At 38.9% G+C, this 19,906-nt stretch overlaps 1 non-coding gene across 1 annotated transcript; it reads right to left on the bottom strand.

The window, feature by feature from the left end:
- Positions 1 to 19,375: 19,375 nt before the first annotated feature.
- LOC111761928 (U6 spliceosomal RNA) lies at positions 19,376 to 19,477 on the bottom strand. Its single transcript, XR_002795158.1, has one exon. It is a non-coding gene; the product is annotated as a U6 spliceosomal RNA (small nuclear RNA).
- Between the last annotated feature and the right edge of the window lie 429 nt (positions 19,478 to 19,906).

Raw genomic sequence — 19,906 nt, 5'->3', positions numbered from 1 at the left:
CATAAACTAGAAATTTGAACGTGGTAAGTCATGAGCCAGCAGAACTTTGTGTTGGAGCTGGAGGTTTGGCTTCTGCAAGAATAATGGGGACAAAAGGAGTTTTTGCAAAACAGGGGAATGAATCAGACTCACTTGAACTGAGGGACTAAAGTAGACTTTTGCAGATGTGAAAGGAGGATGAAACTTCTGCCAGAAGCTATGGGTTAAGGAAGCTTCAGAACTAGGAGAACCTGCAGGCGTGGCCCTATAAAACAAGTCACCTTTTTGCTGGGCGATTGGATCTTCAGGACCCTGAAAACATCCCTGTGCAAGATCTCTGACCTGCTGGGTTCTGTGAAGGATCAGTGATACCCTAAGGAGTCAAGTACAAAATAGGAAATGGTGCTCAGAGGAGAAAGAGAGAAAACAAGAAATATAAAACAAAATCCCAAAACTTTCCACTAAAAAGAGTGAAAAGCAGGTTACTCAAATGAATAGCAATTGGTCTGAAATAGTTACTGGTCTGGCAGCAGATTTCTTATCAGCAAAAAATCAATTTCACTAGACACTACTAGAATAATATCTTCAATATGCTGAATGAGAATGACTATGAATAAGACATTTTATCTTACTTTTTTATCATTCAAGAATGAAAGCAAAACAATGACATTTTCAGACATACCAGACTGAAGAATTTCACCACACAAAGCTCCTTGGTGAAAGAACTGTGATCATATCCAGACTTCAACGGAAGGGAAAGTGACCCTAAAGAAAATACATGGAATGAAAGACACAACTGTGAGCACAGAAATTAGTTTTTTAAAGTTGGTAAATTTGACTAAAAGTTGACTTGAAAATGATCATTAAGGGAAATGGACTTTGGCCCAGTGGTTAGGGCGTCCGTCTACCACATGGGAGGCCCGTGGTTCAAACCCCGGGCCTCCTTGACCCGTGTGGAGCTGGCCCATGTGCAGTGCTGATGCGTGCAAGGAGTGCCCTGCCACCCAGGGGTGTCCCCCGCGTAGGGGAGCCCCACGCACAAGGAGTGCACCCGTAAGGAGAGCCGCTCAGTGCGAAAGAGAGTGCAGCCTGCCGAGGAATGGCGCCGCCCACACTTCCCTAGCCGCTGATGACAACAGAAGCGGACAAAGAAAAAGACGCAGCAGAAAGACACAGAGAGCAGACAACCGGGGGAGGGGAGGGGAATTAAATAAATAAAAATAAATCTTTAAAAAAAAAAAAAAGAAAATGATCATTAAATTGTGTATTTTAAAAAATAAAGCTAAATTTAAACAACAATATTACAATAGGAGACTATTTTGAAAGACAAGTTAAAGCATATCAAGGTCTTTCACTGGTTTGTAAGGAGTAAAGAATAACTTAAAAGTTACCAAGAACAATTCAATTAGTGTTTAAAATATACATACTTAAGATAATCACACATACACACACGCACACACACAAATAGAAATAATGCCTGTAACTTCAAAACTTATTGAAGGACAGAGAATCATAAAAAAAATCTTTATCATCCATTTTTCTTGTTTCCTGCCTTCTGTTGAATTATGAACAGAAAACGTAAGAAAAGATAATGGGAAAAATTCAAATCTATTTGTAATGATAATAAATGTAGGTGGACTCCTCTATTAAAATACAGATGTAATTAGATTGGATGACACCACTGATTTTGTGTGTTGCTCTTGTATCCTGACACTCTGCTGAAATTGTTTATTAGTTCTAGCAGTTTTGTTGTAGATTTTTCAGGACTTTCTAGGTATAGGATCATATCATCTGTAATATAGCGAAAGTTTTACTTCTTCCTTTCCGATTTGGAGGCATTTTAACTCCTTTTGTTGCCTGATTACTCTAGCTAGAACCTCTAGCACTCTATTGAACAACAGTAGTGACAGTGGGCTTGTGTTCCTGAACTCTATGGGAAAGCTTTCAGTCTTTCACCATTGAGGACAATGCTAGCGGTGGTTTTTCAAACGTGGCCTTTATCACGTTGAGAATATTTCCTTCAATTCCTATCTTTTGTACTATTTTTATCAAGAAAGGATGCTGTATTTTGTCAAATGCCTTTTCTGTGTCAATTGATAGGATCATGTGATTTTTCTTCTTTGATTTATTAATGTGGTATATTTTGCTGATTGATTTTCTTGTGTTGAACCACCCTTGCATGCCTGGTATAAAACCCACTTGATCAAGATGAATAATTCTTTTAATGTGTTGTGGATTTGAATAGCAAGTATTTTGTTGAGGATTTTTGCATCCATATTCATTAGGGAAATGGGTCTGTAATTTTCTTTTTTCGTAATTATCTTTATCTGGCTTTGGTATAAGGTGATTGTAGCAGTTTAATATGGCTATGGATTCTAAAAATAGATATTGGGTTATGCTTATAATCTGATTTGTACCTGGGCCTGATTGAGTTATGATTAGGTCTTTAATTGGGCCACATCATTAGAGCATTGCTTCACCACCCCTTGGTAGGTGGGGATTCACAGATAAAAGGCATGGCAAAGGACAGAGTTGTGGGTTTCTGATGTTGGAGTTTTGATGTTGGAGTTTGATGCTAAAGTCTTAAGCTAGAGCCCTGGAGAAAGAGACAGAGCTGTTCATCTGACCTTGTAGAGAGAGGCAAAGCCTAGAGAGCTTCATAGTCTACAGCTTTTGGAGGAAACAGAGGAGCTGAGCCCAGAGGAACCCAGAAAGCTTGAACCCTCACAGATGTCATTAGCCATCTTGCTCCAACATGTGGAAATAGACTCTGGCGAGGGAAGTAACTTATGCTTTATGGCCTGGTAACTGTAAGCTCCTACCCCAGATAAATACCCTTTATAACACCCAGCAGATTTCTTGTGTTTTGCATCAGCACCACTCTGGCTGACTAATAAGTGGTATTGGCTTCATAGAATGAATTCTATAGTGTTCTTCCTTGCTCAATTTTTTTGGAAAAGCTTGAGTAAGATTGGCATTAAATCTTCTTTGAATGCTTGGTAGAACTCACCTGTGAAACCATCTGGTCCTGGGCTTTTCATTTTGTGGAGTTGTTTGATGACTGTTTCAATCTCTTTACTTGTGATTGGTTTGTTGAGGTCTTCTGTTTCTTCTAGGATCAGTGTAGGTTGTTTGTATGTTCTTAGGAATTTTTCCCATTTATCCACATTGTCTAGTTTGTTGATGTACAGTTGTTTATAGTAACTTCTTTAAATCCCTTTTATTTCTATGACATCAGTAGTAATGTCCCCACTTTCATTTTTTATTTTATTTTATTTTGCATCTTCTCTTTTTTTTTTCTTTGTCAGTCTAGGTAAGGGTTTGTTGATTTTGTTAATCTTCTCAAAGAACCAATTTTTGGTTTTGTTAATTTTCTCTATTGTTATTTTGTTCATAGTTTCATTTATTTCTGCTCTCATCTTTGTTTTCTCATTCATTCTATTTGCTTTGGGAATCGTTGTTGTTCTTTTTCTAGTTCCTTCAGCTGTGTAATTAAGTCATTTATTTTAGCTCTTTCTTTTTTTTAATGTAAGCATTGAGGGCTATATATTTCCCACTCAGGGCTGCCTTCACTGCAGGTTCTGATATGTTGTCTTCTTGTTTTCATTCATCTCAAGATATTTACTGATTTCTCTCACAATTTCTTCTTTGACCCACTGATTACTTAAGATTGTGTTGTTTAATATCCATATTTTTGTGAATTTTCCCTTCTTCCATCTCTCGTTGATTTCCGACTTTATTCCATTATGATCAGAGAAAGTGCTTTGAGTAATTTTGATCTTGTTTAGTTTATTGAAATCTGCTTTGTGACCCAACACATGGTCTATCTTGGAGAAAGACCCAGGAGCACTTGAGAAGAATGTATATCCTGCTGTTTTGGTATGCAATGTTCTGTATATGTATATGACTATTAGGTTTAGTCCATTTATCATATTATTCAAGCTTTCTGTTTCTGTATTAATCCTCTATCCAGAAGTTCTATCCAATGATGAGAATGGAAGTCTCCAACTATTATTGTAGATATATCTATTTCTCCCTTCACTTTTGCCAGTGTTTGCACCATGTAATTTGGAGCATCCTAGTTAGATGCACATATATTTATGATTATTTTTTCTTCCTGGTGAATAGCTCCTTGTCTTAATATATGATGTCCTTCCTTGTCTCTAATAACAGTTTCACTTTAAAAATCTATTTCATCTGATTTAAATATAGCTACTCCAGCTTTTTTTTTTCCTTTCATTACTGCATGCATAGAATATCTTTTTCCAGCCTTTCACTTTCAATTTATTGGTATCCTTGGGTCTAAGGTGAGTTTCTTGTAGAAAGCATATATGTGGCCCATATTTTCTTATTCATTCCACCAGTCTGTATCTTTTGATTGTGGAGTTTAATCCATTAATATTTAATGTTATACTGTAAAGGCAGTTCTTATTTCTCCCATTTTGACCTTTGAGTTTTATCTGTCATATTTCATTTTCACCACTCTTTTTAAAATTTAGTTACTTTACTGATAAAATCTTCATTTCTAGACTCTCTTCCAGGCATCTCTCTCCTGTCTTTTCTTTTCAGGTTGTAGCACACCTTTAGTATTTCCTGTGAACCTGTCTCTTTGTTTCAAACTCTCTGAGTTTCTGTGTATCTGTGAATATTCTAAACTTGCCTTCATTTGTGAAAGACAATCTTGCTGGATATAAGATTCTTGACTGGCAGTTTTTCTCTTGTATTATCTTAAATATATCATACCACTGTCTTCTTGCCTCCATGGTTTCTGATGAGAAATTGGCACTTAATCTTTTTGGATATCGCTTGTATGTTATGCATTGCTTTTCTCTTGCTGCTCTCAGAATTCTCTTTGTCTTTGGCAATTGACATTCTGATTAGTATCTGTCTCAGAGTTGGTCTATTCAGATTTATTCAAATGGAGTATGTTGTACTTCTTGGACACAGATACCTATGTCCTTCAACAGGGTTGGGGAATTTTCCACCAATATTTCTTCTGCCCCTTTTCCCTCCTCTTTTCTTTCTGGGACACACATGACACATATGTTTGTATATCTCTTTCTGTCATTTTGTTCCCTGATACCCTGTTCGATTTTTTCTGTTCTTTTCTTCAGTTGTTCTTTTGTATGTTCCACTTTCAGAGGCCATGTCTTGAAGCTCACCAATTCTTTCTTCTGCATCCTCAAATCTACTGTTATATGCCTTCCGTGTATTTTTAATTTCATTTGTTGTGACTTTCATTCCCATAGATCTGCTGTGTATGCTTTCAAAGTCCTCTTTGTGCTCACCCAGTGTCTTCTTAATACCTTTAATCTTGTTAGCTGTCTAAATTTATTGAAGTTATTAAGGAGATTTGTTTGAACAGCTATGATTAGTTGTCTCAACTCCTTTATGTCATCTGGAGGCTTTTCTTATTCCTTTGACTAGGCCTTGTCTTCCTGTTTCTTGGTATGGATTGTAATTTTTTGTTGGTATCTTGGCATCTGGCTTACTGGATATATTTATTCTGGGTGCAGTTTCTCCCTTTAGTTTAGGGCTTTCTTGCACTTTCTCCCTTGCTGGTTGTATAGTAGGTGCCAAGGATGCAGTTGGCACTGTAAGCTGTGGACACTGAAGCTGCCTGAATTGCCCCAAGAACCAGTGAGGCTTCTCCCATCGTTCTCCTTGAGCTTAAGGTTTTGACAACAGGAGGCAACATTTTTTTCTAGGAGTATTAGTGAGTGGTGCTACTCCCATTTCCACCCCTTGATTCATGGATAGGTGAATACTAGCTATGGGAGAAACAGCATCAGGGAGTGGATGGTGATTTAGAGCATATACAACCTCCCAAAGAATATTGCCCCAAACCTGCAAGCTAATGCCTCTCTGTTGACACCATAATTGAGTCTTGAAAAGACTTGTTTAATTTCTTTGGCTGCTCAAGAAAATACCATGCAATAGGTTGGCTTAAACAATGGAAATTTAATGGTTTGTTGTTTTGAGGCTAGGAAAAGATCCATATCGTGGCATCACCAGGTGATGTTTTCTTCCCAAAGACTGGCATTTCTGAGGCTAGCTGTTGGTTATCCTTGATTCTGGGTGGCCTCTTCTGGCCTCTCCCTGCTTTTCTAGATTCCCTTAACTTTCAGTTTCTTTTTTTCTGTGGCTTTTTTTGTCTAGATATCTGAATTTCATCCCACTTAAAAAAAAGACTCCCATAATAGGATTAAGATCCATTCTGATTGAGTTGTACTGCACGTTAACTGCGGCAGTCTCATAAAAAAGTCCTACTTACCATGGGTTCACACCCACAGGATTAGATTACATTTAAGATTATATTTTTCTGGGATACATACAGTTACAAACCACCACAAGGTAATTCCACCAGTCTCTTAATTCAGGTGCTTCAGGATGATGGGGAACATGGTACGTACAGTGATATCCATGAGCATGATGAACATGTGCCTATTCCTGCACTTAATTTGCCATGAAGCAGGTTCCTTCTAATTGAAGCAATGCTGTGTGGAATGCTATGGTGGTAGGTAAGGCATTCTGTATGTCTACAGATGGTAGTTTTGGCAGAAGCATTGCATACAGGGAAAGCAAATCCATATGTGGTATATATGTCTATTTCAGTAAGAACAAAATGCTGTCCCTTGCATGATGGAAGTGGCCCAAAATAATCAACGTCCCACTAAGTAATAGGCTAATCACTTCAGGGAATGGTATCATTTCGGGGACTGGCAGATAGAGCACTCAGAAGGGACTATAGTGAGGTTGGTTTTGGTGAATGGAAGTTCATATTGTTGAGCTCACGCATAACCTCCATCTCTACCACTAGCACTTCTTTGTTCATGAGGCCATTGGGCAATGACAGGAATGCATGAGGAAAGAGACCTTTTGGTATTCACAGAATACCATTTGACTATTCAAATCCTCCTCTCCTAAAGCCACCCTCTGGTGAGCTTTCATATGGGACTCAAATATCTTCATGTTTTTTGCCTATTCATAAAGGTCTGTCCACATACCTTTCTCCCAGAGCTCTTTGTCATCAATTTTCCAAACATGTTCCTTCCAAATTCCTGAACACCCAGTCATGAATCAGGATATGAATGCACCTCTGGCCATTTATCCTTCAACAACAAGGTGAACTAATCGAAGTTCTGCCACTGGGAGGATTTCCTTTACCACTGTCCTTCAGGGATGCCTTAGAAAGGGGCTGTAGTGCTGTAGCTGTCCACTTTTGGGTGGTATATCATGCAGAATTGTCTGCAAACCAGGCCCAAGTGTTTTCTTCTTCAGTCAAATGATCTTAGGGGACTCCACAAGAAGCCATAGCTACAGGCTGGGAAAGAGAAGGTAATGTGGCAGGACTGAGGGCCATGGGCATTTGGGCCACTTCCTTGTGTAACTCACTTGTGCCTTCAGGGCTTGCTCAAATTCCATCTCGTATATACCACTTCCATTTGATGATGGAGTGTTCCTGTACATGCCCAACTTTATGGCTTGGTGGGCCATACAACACCAGTTTCTGATGGGCAACTCGGGTATCATGATAAATTGGTGGCCCATGGTTAAACATTCAGTCTCTACTAAGGCCCAGTAGCAGATCAAAAGCTGTTTCTCAAAAGAAGAGTCATTACCTGCAGAGGATGGCAGGTCTTTGTTCCAAAATCCTAAGAGTCTTGGCTGTGTTTTACCTATAGGGGCCTGCTAAAGGCTCTAAACAATGTTTCTACTTGCTACTGTACTGCCAGCACCATTGGATCTGCTGGATCATATGGCCCAAGTGGCATAGCAGCTTGCACAGCAGCCTGGACTTGTGTCACAGAGCCCCCTTTTGTTCCATTTCCCACTCAAAACTAGCAGCTTTTTTGGTCACTCAGAAAATGGGTCTGAGTAGTACATCCAAATGAGGAATATATTGCTTCCAAAGAGCAAACTAGGCATTGTGCCTCTTTTTTGATCACTGGAGGAGCCAGATGCAATGACTTATCCTTCACTTTAGAACCTGCCCCATACCACTGGAAACCTAGAAATTTCACTGAGGTTGAAGTCCCCTGAATTTTTGTTGGATTTATCTTTCTCCCTCTACATGCAAATGCCTTTCCAATAAGTCTAGAGTACTTGCTACTTCTTGCTCAATAAGTCTAATCAGCATAATGCCATCAATGTAATGGACCAGTGTGATGTCTTGTGGAAGGGAAAGGAAATCAAGTTCCTTGTGGACTACACTATGACATTAGGTTGGAGAATTGATATAGCCCTGAGGCAAGACAGTGAAAGTGTGTTGCTGGCCTTGCCAGCTGAAAGCAAACTGTTTCTGGTGGTTTTTACTAACAGACACCAAGAAAAAAGCATTTGCCAGATTAATAGCTGCATACCAGATAGCATGCATCTGTTTACTGCACTGAGCCACATGGGAGAGTTCAAGTCCTTTTCGGTGGCACTAATTTCTGCAATCTCTCCAGTAATGTGGTCTTTCTTTTGATGTACTATTTTGCTAGGTAAAGGTGGTTCTAGTGGCTTTCACCTGGCCTTTTCTACCATAATAACTCTCACTCCATAAGTGAGGGAACCAATGTGGGCATTCTGACAGTTGCTGAGTATGTCTATTCTAATTATGCACTCCAGAACTGAGGAAATAACCAGTTGGGACCCACTGAACCCACTGAGATGGACCAGAGCTAAAACTCTAGTGATCACCTAATTCCATAAACCTTTACTCCAACTGGTGGACCATAGTTACATTTTGGTTCTCCTGGAATTAATGTCAGTTCAAAGTCATTGTCTCATAATTCCTGAAAAATCTGATGATTTCTTTTTTCTCCAGTGTATATTCACCTTGGTTAAAGACCATAGGTCCCTTTAGGGGAAGCCTGGGAGGAAGATTAACAGTGTAAGTTTTTGACAGTTTAGCAAGTTCCTTCCCCAAGGGGACCTGACCTTCCGTTCATTCAAAGGATTCTGGGTTTGTAAACTGTCTTAAATGTGGGAATTTACTGAGGGGCCATGACTCTTATGCTTTTGTGATTCCAATTAGATTCATGCTCACTTGACCTAGAACACTTCTGCTTATACAGATCTAGTAAGATTTTAGTAGACTGTACATCTATCTCATTTTTAGGTACCTCATAATAACCAGCCAATACCATAGCTCTCTGAGATTCAGACTATTCTGATTCCTGCTTTGATTCTGCTGTCCATTACAGTAGCCACACCCACCTTGTCTTTGGAGATTTTGATAATCTCCAAGTTCAGTGGCAGCAGTTTCCATAGTAATATCTGACCTACAGTGAAGGGTGATCACAGAGCTCTTCAGGGATAATGTAGTGGCTCTCACAAATTAATTTCTCACAGTCCTGGTGAAAAGTGTGTCCTCTGGACATTCCTAGGATGGGAATGCAGGTCTTACATGACAAATCCACTTTAATATTCCAATGTTTCTATGCCTCTGAATCCCCCTCAACTATGTTATACCAGGGAAGTTCTAACACTTCAACTTTAGGTAATGTAGGCCATGCTTTGGTCCATATTTCAGCCAACTACAGGAACAAACTGCTAGAGTTCTTTCTAACCCCTGAAGCTACATCACTGAATCTAGAATCTTACTTAGTGGGTTCATACAAATAAATTCAGCCTGATCCAACTTTATGTTCTTTCCACCATTATCCCCACATGCTTCATATCCATTCCCACCTATATGCCCTCTGAATTCTGTCTATATAAATTGGAAAATTATGCTGCTCTTTTGGAGCATAGCACACCTCCTCATGGGTCACACTTTAACCTCATTTTTTGGGACCTGTTGGGATTTAATTTCTAATTATAGATCTGCAGTTAATAGTGTCTTACAAGTTAACTACTTCATGGCATTCCATTAAAATTTCATCTGGTGAAACAGGGTCAATCTTGCAAGTGTGAGGGCTGTTTCCTCAAGGGAGATAGTTACTGGTCTATCAGGCACAGCAGGGTTGAGCTCCTCAGGCAGATTCCTCAGGGCAGACCATTACAGGTTTATCTGGCAAAGAAGACTCAACAGAATCTAAGGTTTCAATGTCCTCATCACCAATATATCAGCTGATATGTCCCATTTCAATTTTCAGGACCCCATTCTTTCCCAATCAACGCCTCACTTTAACAGTAAACACTTTTCAAAGTCAGGAAATCAATTTATGTTGTAATGCAGACACTCCCCAGTGGGATTCTGGGTCTGGATTTCAGAAATCTCAAGTTTGCAGCTACAAGAAACAAAAGTTCCTTACAGAGTCTACATAGAAACTCTCAGGTCATTCATGTGGTGCCTGAGCTAGGAATTTGAAACCTTGAGCACATCCCTTTCTTTAAGAACTATATTTAGCATATTTAGGAACAACCAGCCAAAATCACTATACTTAACTCCACAAAACTCAGTTAAGACTTCAAATACAATATCACTCAGAGCCTTATCTCTTATAAGCATTTGAAGAACAGTATCAAAGTTGATATTTTGTGTATCTCTATTGCTAATTCATGCCATGGATTATCAGTATCATCTTCCTCATTGGAAATAGAATCACTATCGTTATTAATCTACCCAGATTAGAGAACCAATTAAAAAACCCTCAGAAATCTCACCCTTAAGATTCTATTTCTCAAGAACAACTCTTGGTCAGCACCATCAGAAGAGTATACATGAAATGAGATTTATTGTAGGTATTGACTCATGCAATCATGGGTATTGACAAGTCTGAATTTGGTAGGGTAGGCTGCAAGGTGGCAACTCCAATGAAGGATTCAAAGAATTCCCCAGGAGAAGCTGGCTGAAGCAGAGATAAAAATTCTTCCTTCTGCCAGCTGAAATCATTAGTTCTCTGTTTAAAGCCTTCAACTAATTGGAGAGACTTCTCTCATTGATGAAGGCAATCTCCTTAGTTACTTAGAGATGTAATTAGCCATAGACACAATAAAATGACTGATAAGCTAAATCCATGAAATATCCTACAGTAATAATCAAGCCTGTGCTTGTTTGACCAAACAACTAGACACCATAACCTAGCCAAGTTGACATATGAACTTAACCATCACATACCCTAAAGCAAAATTATATAAAATATTGAATGTAAAGGTGCAGAAAAATGATATCTTAGGTAAATATGGAAAGTAATATTTGCATATTCATGCCTTAAGATTATTTTTAAATTTTAATGTAAAAATGAATAAACCTCTGCAATCCCTGTTCCCACAGAAAGATAACAGTTTTCTGCATAAAATAATAAATTATTTGCCTCACAGAAAAGGAAGATAAAACCATTCAAGTATATAAGAATGAAGGAAGATGAAATTTATTTCATATTTTTTCTAAATTATTCAGCTTTTAATGTACCATTACCAGTGATTCAGATTTTGGGGGCTAAATTGGCAGTAGTAGTACTGGGTTCTGAGGTCCTGTCAGTATTCCACTATACATTCATTCACTGAGGAGAATTTCTAACATATGAAATTTTAATATTAGGGAAGACACAATTTTTATCCTAAAAACAAACAGTTATTGGGTATAATGTTTTGCCTTATAATCTATGTCACAGCCTATGTTTCCCTGAAAGCAAAGCCTGAGATAATCTTGCATGTAGGTATTTATTTGGGGAGCATTAGGGAGCAAGAGAGATGTCGGGGGTGGAAAACAAGGAAGCAGGAAAAGCCAAATTAAAATGTATTTTCAAGTTGATCATAGTTTGGGGTAACTGGTGCTCCACCTTTGAGTCACCTTGTTAGAGACCTTATGAAATACATCTCAGAACATTCCTTCTGGGTTCCATCCTCCATTTTCTTTGATAGAGATCTTGGGTTTGCCTTTTAGAAAAGATTTCTTCAAACTGTCCATAAATCAGATGCACAGTAACTGATTTAAAATAGAAGACTGCTCTGATGGATTTGATCATTGCATTGGTCACCCAATTCATACAATTAGACTTTGTTCTTCATTTGAATTATAAGAATGCATAGTAATATACAGCATATAAGGAAACAGAAAAAGCAGTTTAGAAGAAGGAAAGAGGATTTAGTTTGTGAGTGGGAAGGCAGTCAGTATGGATAGATATTGTCAAAATGAAATTAAGACCATTTTCAAAACATACACTTTCTCTTGGTTGATTCTAGCATTTTCCTGCTCAGAGAAAGGATTTGATTGGTAAAGATCACCACCATTGAATATGGAGGGCCCCCACTGTGTAGAGTTAATGCAAATCACCTCCTGGGAGATTGACTTGCTTCTTGTCTAGCCCATACATGCTAGCCTTTCATTCAGTTTATGCACCGACGTCTGGTTGCAACAGGAGCTAGTTTGGTTTCACCTAGTGGCGGTGGTATAATTTTATGCAATTTGGGCAGAAAATTGCTACTTGGAGCCTCTTTCCCCTAAATAGACAGTTTAACTGACAAACATGGGACCTTCCTAGAGCTCCTAGTATAGGGACTTCTCTCTCTAGTCTACCACATGGCCAGAACACACTGAATGCGCCCCTGTAGGATTTCCCCCTACTAGCCCTGTTGTAAACCTGGCTTGGGTGAAGAGGTGGTAAGAGGTAGTAAAGTAGTAGTGATGGTGTAAAACAAAATATTATTATTTTATCATCTCATACCAGAATTTTCCTTAGGGAAGAATCAGTCAGTGCAAAAATGTAGGATCCCCACAGCCTGGGGATTCTGGTATGAAGGCTTTAGGGTAAAGAGAATTCCTCTGCAAGAAGAAGGAATGGAATTTGTTTCTATGGGAAGGGAGAGTGTGGTAGATTGCATCATACACCCCAACAAAAGCCATGTTCTTAACTTTAATCCACGTTGTCATAAGAGTGAAACTGTTTGTAAATAGGACATTTTGAAGATATTATTAATAATAAAGATATGGCCAAATTGAATCAGGGTGGTTTTAATCCATATTACTGGCAACCTTATAAAGATAAGCCAGAAGTCAGAGGAAGACACAGAAGAAGAGCAAGACATCATCATGTGATGTCGACTGCCATCACCAGAATACTATCAACTTTAGGGAGAAAACAAGTCCTGCCAGAATCTTGATGGTGGACCTCTAGCCTCTGAAACCATGAGACAATAAATACATGCTGTTCAAGGCAGCCATTTATGGGGTACTTGTCATAACAGCCCTGGCATACTAAGATGGAGAGAGTCATTTGATGTCAGCTCAGGGAAACTTCAAACCACTTTTCCAAGTGGCTACAAAGACTGCTGCATATCTACCTCCCATGTTGTGATTTTAATGTGATCATTTCCTACGTATATAACTCCCTCTGGGCTGCAAATTTCCTTAGGCCAATTATGTACCAGGACTCTAAGAATTTTGGATATGAAGCTATTAATAAATTGATCTAAGCAATTAAAATAATATTCTACTTTCTAGACTGGAAAGGGAGGGAAAGATGAGGGAATAGAAGAGAGAGAAGAATAAGTGGAGTCAAAAAGATGGGCAGAGGCTGGGACTAGTTGCAGTGAACCGCCATCAGTGGGTTAGCTGGAGGACATTTTAAGGAAAGTGATGGCTGGGAGTTTATTTGCAATTATTTGTGCTGCTTTATTGTAAAAAATCATCACCTGCAAAAAAACCTAAAATCTTCAACAAAGTCTCAATTGCTCTCAAATTGCTGGGTGAATATGAGGTTTACTAGAAGCAGGATCACACAAAGCAGAGAAGAACATAAGCCACCGGCAAAATCACAGACTTCTTGGAGATGGCTTTAGATCTTCACAGACTGGGAAATTTAGTGGTTCTAGCCACCACACAATCTGGTCAACCTGACACTCTGGATTGCTCCTCTTCCACTTGTGAAAATAAAGCAAATTCCCTATGCCTTTAAGCTTCATGTCATTCAACTATGCCACCATTTCTCTCCCCAGAGTTGGTACCTCCTGGCCTCCAGATCTCACCCCCTCAATCACTGACCACTTATACTCTTGGTTCACAGGTTTCCTCTCAAATTATCATCTTGGGGGACTTGATAACTATGTGGACAAGCCATCCAACACAAGGGTCTCTCAGCTCTGCCACTTGCTCCTCTCCAGGGCCTTTGCCTCTTCTTGTTACCCACTAAATCTACAGTAAACTTTGGACCATATTCACTCATAACTGCTCTATCTTCAAAAATAACTCAGGCATCTCACTCTCTGACTACAGCCTGCCGTCTTTCAATCTGTTAGGCCAATTACACCATTAACACTCTTAAGCCATAATGGGACCTCAGTCCCAAATCCATTAGTCTTTTAGGATTTCATTGTACTTTAATTAAAAACTTGTGTTCCTATTCCCTAAACTTATTTGGACTGCTGACTTTTGCTTCATTCATCTGGCTAAATCCTAAATTGTCTGTTCCTCTAGATTGTTACTTGATGAATCAAATACTATTTGAGCTCTTTACATAGTAGATTTGGGTGTTGTTGGTTTTAACTGATATAATGTTGAGAATAGTTTCACACAACTGTGTACAAATCTACAGATATCTAACTTCTCCCAACAAAAATCAGTCATTAATTACATCCAAATGGATCTTTTTCTCTCCCTTTTCCAAGTCTGTTCAGTTGTTTACTTTTCCACCATTTTCCCTTCTTCTCTTTTCCTCTCATTTTCCACATCAAATTAGTTATCTAGACTTGTTGATTTTAAATAAAAAACAACTTTCAAATTGGTGCCTTTCTTCCCTCCCACTGCTATTGCCATGGTTCAGTTTCCATCATCTCTCATTACGCTGTGGAAATAGCTCCCTAACTGGCTTTATTTCCTCTGATTTCTACTCCCTCCATTTGTTCTTCATTTTTACAAAACATATCAGATTATGTTATTTCTACTGCTAATGAAATAACATAAGATGTGACACTCCAGTACTTACAGAACAAAGTCCAAATTCCTTAGCAAGGCTTTTGAAGTCTTTTGCATTTAGCCTTCAAGAAACCCTTCCAGACCTACCTCCTGCTTCTCTTTGGCACACACTTTTCCCTCAGCTACAACACGAGATTTTATGTTCCTGGACTACGTACTGTACTTTCCCATCTCCTTGTCATTGCTTTCTTTGTTTTCTCTATAATGATAACTCTTCTTCTACATCCTCTCAGCTTTTTTTCATTCTACTTAACCTTCAAAATACATAATTGCAGATACACATGTATACACACAGTCTCAAACATATACATATAGACAGTGTGTGTTGGTAAATATTTAATAACAAGTCTCTGGGGGTTTGGGAAGGAAAAGTCCTGCTTTGCAGGGTTTGATGATTTCTGTAGTATAAATATTCCCTCCATGGGCAATTTCAAGTTACCAACATGTTGTCACTGGATGCAGGTTTGGAAAGAGATGCACACAGTTGTATTTCTTGAGCCAGTGGGAACTTCCTCCAACATTATTCCATTATTATATAAATATATATAATATATACAAATATATAAAGGCATATGTATATATTATATATATTTATATATAATTATATATTTTATATGTAATGCATACATATATAAACCTTTGTGTTTTTATCAAGTGTGTCTAGTATTTTTGTTGAAATAATCTGACAACTCTTTTTCTATCAGTTGAAGCTCACTTAAAAATATATTTGACCTCTTGGATAAGACAATGAAAGACAGCATTATCTAAGTATGAATTCAGTCCCTTCCCCAAAATAAAAAGAGAGAAAAAATGATCACATATACTTCCTATCTTTTTGAATTAAAATGCTTTAACTCAGTTCTCATCTTCATTAACAATAACATATAGGTAAAAATAAAATATGACTGCGTGCTTTAATTTTGAAGTGCAGCTCTCTTTTCCATCATTTACTCATTAGATTTTTGTATGACATGCATTTCTATAAAGGTGCTGATAGAGCATGACAGAAAGGAAAGGTAAAATGACTGAATATCTATAGGAATTCTGAGAAACCTTTGAACAGCCTAGACACAAGAGTTATTCATCATTTCAATAGGTATAAAGCAAACCTTGGATATTACTTTCAAGCTGGATGCAAAGCTTTTCCTTTACAACTTCCAGTTTTGTGTACTTACTATAACTGCCCTAAACAGAGGTGCCAGAAAAATTGGTAATATATGTTACAGCCAAAGAACCAAACTTCAGCAAATGTTTGCAGTTAGGAAGAACAATTACCAGTTTATTCCTGTAACCTTCCTATTTTGGAAGACTGGCGATTTAATTTAAGCCATTTATGCATGAACTTGTTTTAATTTTCCAAGTCTTACATTTCCTACCAGGAAGCTGGGGATAAATGATACTTTTGTGTATTAAGATAAAATATCAAGTTGGGCACCCTTATTTAAAGAATTAGGTTTGCAAATAAGAGGCTAATCAGAAGTCTAATGCATAATGATACCACTTTCCCTGTACGTATCCACTGTTCACTGTACTTTGCCATGACACGTGTGCCTATGGTTTGGGATGTTGGCAATTTAATTGGGAGTTCAGGTGCTGTAACATTTCTGTTCACAAAACTTCCTGGTCTCTCTTGCTTGGAGCAGACCTTCCTCCTCCACCCTGGACCCCTCACCCCATGTGCTGTGTGCTACAAATGGGTTACAGATGTGCTGAGATATTGATTCCTTTGGCTCATGGGGGGCCTCAGAATATGGCCACTAGCCAAAGTCGGTCGGTCTTATGCATTTACCCAGTGTGCTGTACAAACATGGTTATTTTCTATGTGCGCCATTACAGGGGGAGACCTGGCCTCTTAGGAGGTCTACACTCTTTGCATGACATTCAAGACATTTACGATGGTGCAGCTGCCTTTCCCTTCTAGCCTGGCTGCCGCAAATCCCCTCATGCAGAGTCCTTTTCAAGCTCCATGGATTAGCAAGCAGACTTTCCCTCCTGGTCCCTCACTTAGAATGCCCTTCTTATCCATCTACACCATAGATAGTCTATAGCTCTTTAAAAGACAGAGCCAAAGCAACCTGCTCCAGGAACCTGTCAGGAATCTCCCTAACCCAAATGCTTTCTTCCTCCTGTGTCCTTCTAGTTTGTTTATTACCCTCTCATGCACGAGTCACAGCCTGCCTTGTCTATAGTTGTTTGTGTGCTGGTTTTATCACCTCTCTGAGCTCAAAAGTCGAGACCATTTTGTTTATCATTGCTTCTCCTAGTGCTGAGTCTTACATATTCAATAAATGCTTGTTAAATGGAATTGAATATGCAAGTAAAGAAGGAAGGGAAGGCCAACTTTTGTTGACTGTATACCTACCACGTCCAAGCCCCTTGCTGGCACTATAAGTGGGATCATGTAGGCAGGCTTCACAATGTAAAGTAGGTATTATTACCCCGAACTTGCAGATGAAGAAACTGAGGAAGTCAATGTTAATTACTTCCAAGTAATACGTTTTATCCTGGAAAAGAGAAATAGTTGAAATTGCAGAGCAATATCCTGTTCAGATGTCCAACAGAGAATTTGGCTCCCTAATGGTGTCAGGCCTTTAATCTTCCCTTCCCCACGTGGACCAGGTAAGTCCCCAAACATCAGAGAGGAGCAGCAGGGGCTGCTGAATGCTTGGTTGGAGATTTTACTGCTTAAACCACCTTGGCTGGTCAAGGCCTGGCAAGAATTCCATTTCAGATCCTGAAAATAAATCATTCTTTCATCAACAAGGAAATCCCTCTCCCTAGAATAAATCTAAAATGACTAGTTTCAAAAGGAATAGAAAAACATTATTCTTCTCTTTGTTTGGGAAAGAATCTTCTAGCAAAGCTTAAGTGGAAAAAGAGAACTAAACGTCTATAAATTATACATTATTTGGATAAATTTTCCCCTCTGTTCTTTCTCACCACACTGTGATCTTGTTTATTCTGTTATGTTTACATTTACATTACTTCGTCATTGAACAAAGTTTTGAAAACAATGCCTAGATTATGTAAATAATTAGATGATATAAATTAGATTTCTTTTTTTAGAGATTTATTTTTTATTTATTTCTCTCCCCTTCCCTCACCCCCAGTTGTCTGCTCTCTGTGTCCATTTGCTATGTGTTCTTCTGTGTCCCCTTGAATTCTTTTCAGCGGCACTGAGAATCTGTGCCTCTTTTTGTTGCATCATCTTGCTGCGTCAGCTCTCCGTGTGTCAGGCGCCACTCCAGGGTAGGCTGTGCTTTTTTTTTTTCACTCAAAGCGGCTCTCTTTACAGGGCACACTCATTGCTCATGGGGCTCCCCTACACAGAGGACACCTCTGCGTGGCACAGCACTCCATGCGCACATCAGCATTGCATGTGGGCCAGCCCACCACATGGGTCAGGAGGCCCTGGGTTTGAACCCTGGACCTACCATGTGGTAGGCAGACGCTCTATCAGTTGAGCCAAATCCACTTCCCTATGATGGTTTCTAATAGCTATTTTTAGTATACATATTCAGTGACCCTGACCAGTCCCTCTGGTCTTAGACAAGCATTTTCATGTTGAGAGTTGATTTCCTTATCTCTAAAACAAGGAGAACAATGCTAATCTAGCATCCTAGAGTTGAGGATTAGTTGACAAGTCCGGTTTTCTTGAACTTTCTCTATGTCGAGAGAATCAGTGATTGAGTTTCTCCTTCCCATGCTACTCCCAGGTGCCATGGCCTTTAGGATCTCACATGGCACCAAGAATATAAAAATAATTTAGTCATGATAGTCACTTGCAGTTGTATTGGGTTTTATGATTCACAAGATGCTAGCACATGTATTATCCCCCTGGGCCTTCAAAGCAACCCACAGGGTAGGTATTATTTTACCAGCGTCCTTCATTTTGTAGGAGTGAGAAGTTACTGCTCAGAAAGGTGAAGTTGCTTATCCAGGGTCATAAGTCTCAAGGCTGGTGCAGAGAAAAGGCTCAAAACCTGAGTTGGAGAATTTTCTGCATTTTTTCTCTATAACATATTTAAGGGATAAACATGCTGGAGGTGAGCTTGGGTATGGGAGAGGAAATAGGGAATAAAATACAAGAAAATATAGAAAGAGAAGGCTTGATGTCAAGGGCACACAAAGGGAATTTTCAAATAACTGACTTCTTCTCCAGTATTTACATACTTTGGTGTCTACCTAAACCTGTACTTAGTATTTAAGGGTGGGGAGGAGGAAAATTAATGATTATCAAGCAACTTGTCAGCTGACCACAGTAAGTCCAAGCACCCTGGAACACACTGTTGCTTCACAACCTTTTATATATTTTTATTAATATTTCAGGTTTACTGGTATACTTTATTGACTTGGTTCTGAGAATAACAAAGTTTGAGGAAAGTGGGGCAAAAAAAATGTAGAAGAGAGATGTTAACATTTAAGAAGGCCACTTGCATTGCTAGAAATATAAAGTGAAAAGTTTTCAAGTGTAAACAAAGTTTAGCTGCAATACCCATCAGTAAGTGTTCATCTAAAAGAGTATTGGTTTTCAACTTATTTGATTTTTTAAAAAGTATGGAATGCTTCACAAATTTGTGTGTCATCCTTATGCAGGAGCCATGCTGATCTCTATATTGTACCAATTTTAGTATATGTTCTGCTGAAGTGAGCGCTATTTGATTTTTTTTTAAAGGAGGTACTGGGGATTGAACCCAGGACCTCATACATGTAAAGCAGGAGCTCAACCTCTTAGTTACACCCACTCAGCACTATTTGATTTTTTTTTTATTGACTTTGTAATAATATTACATTAAAAATATATATATGAGGTCCCAATCAACCCCACCCCCCCACCCCACCTCTCCCCCCCCCCCAGCAACACTCGTTCCCATCATCATGACACATCCATTGCATTTGGTAAGTACATCTTTGGGCATCTCTGCACCTCATGGTCAATGGTCCACATCATGGCCCATACTCTCCTCCATTCCATCCAGTGGGCCCTGTGAGGATTTACAATGTCCGGTGATTGCCCCTGAAGCACCATCCAGGGCAGCTCCATGTCCCAAAGACGCCTTCACTTCTCATCTCTTCCTGCCT

The sequence above is a fragment of the Dasypus novemcinctus genome, chromosome 2 (genome assembly GCF_030445035.2).
Source record: "Dasypus novemcinctus isolate mDasNov1 chromosome 2, mDasNov1.1.hap2, whole genome shotgun sequence".
NCBI classification, from domain to species: domain Eukaryota; kingdom Metazoa; phylum Chordata; class Mammalia; order Cingulata; family Dasypodidae; genus Dasypus; species Dasypus novemcinctus.
This window is presented reverse-complemented; position numbering and strand designations above follow the sequence as displayed.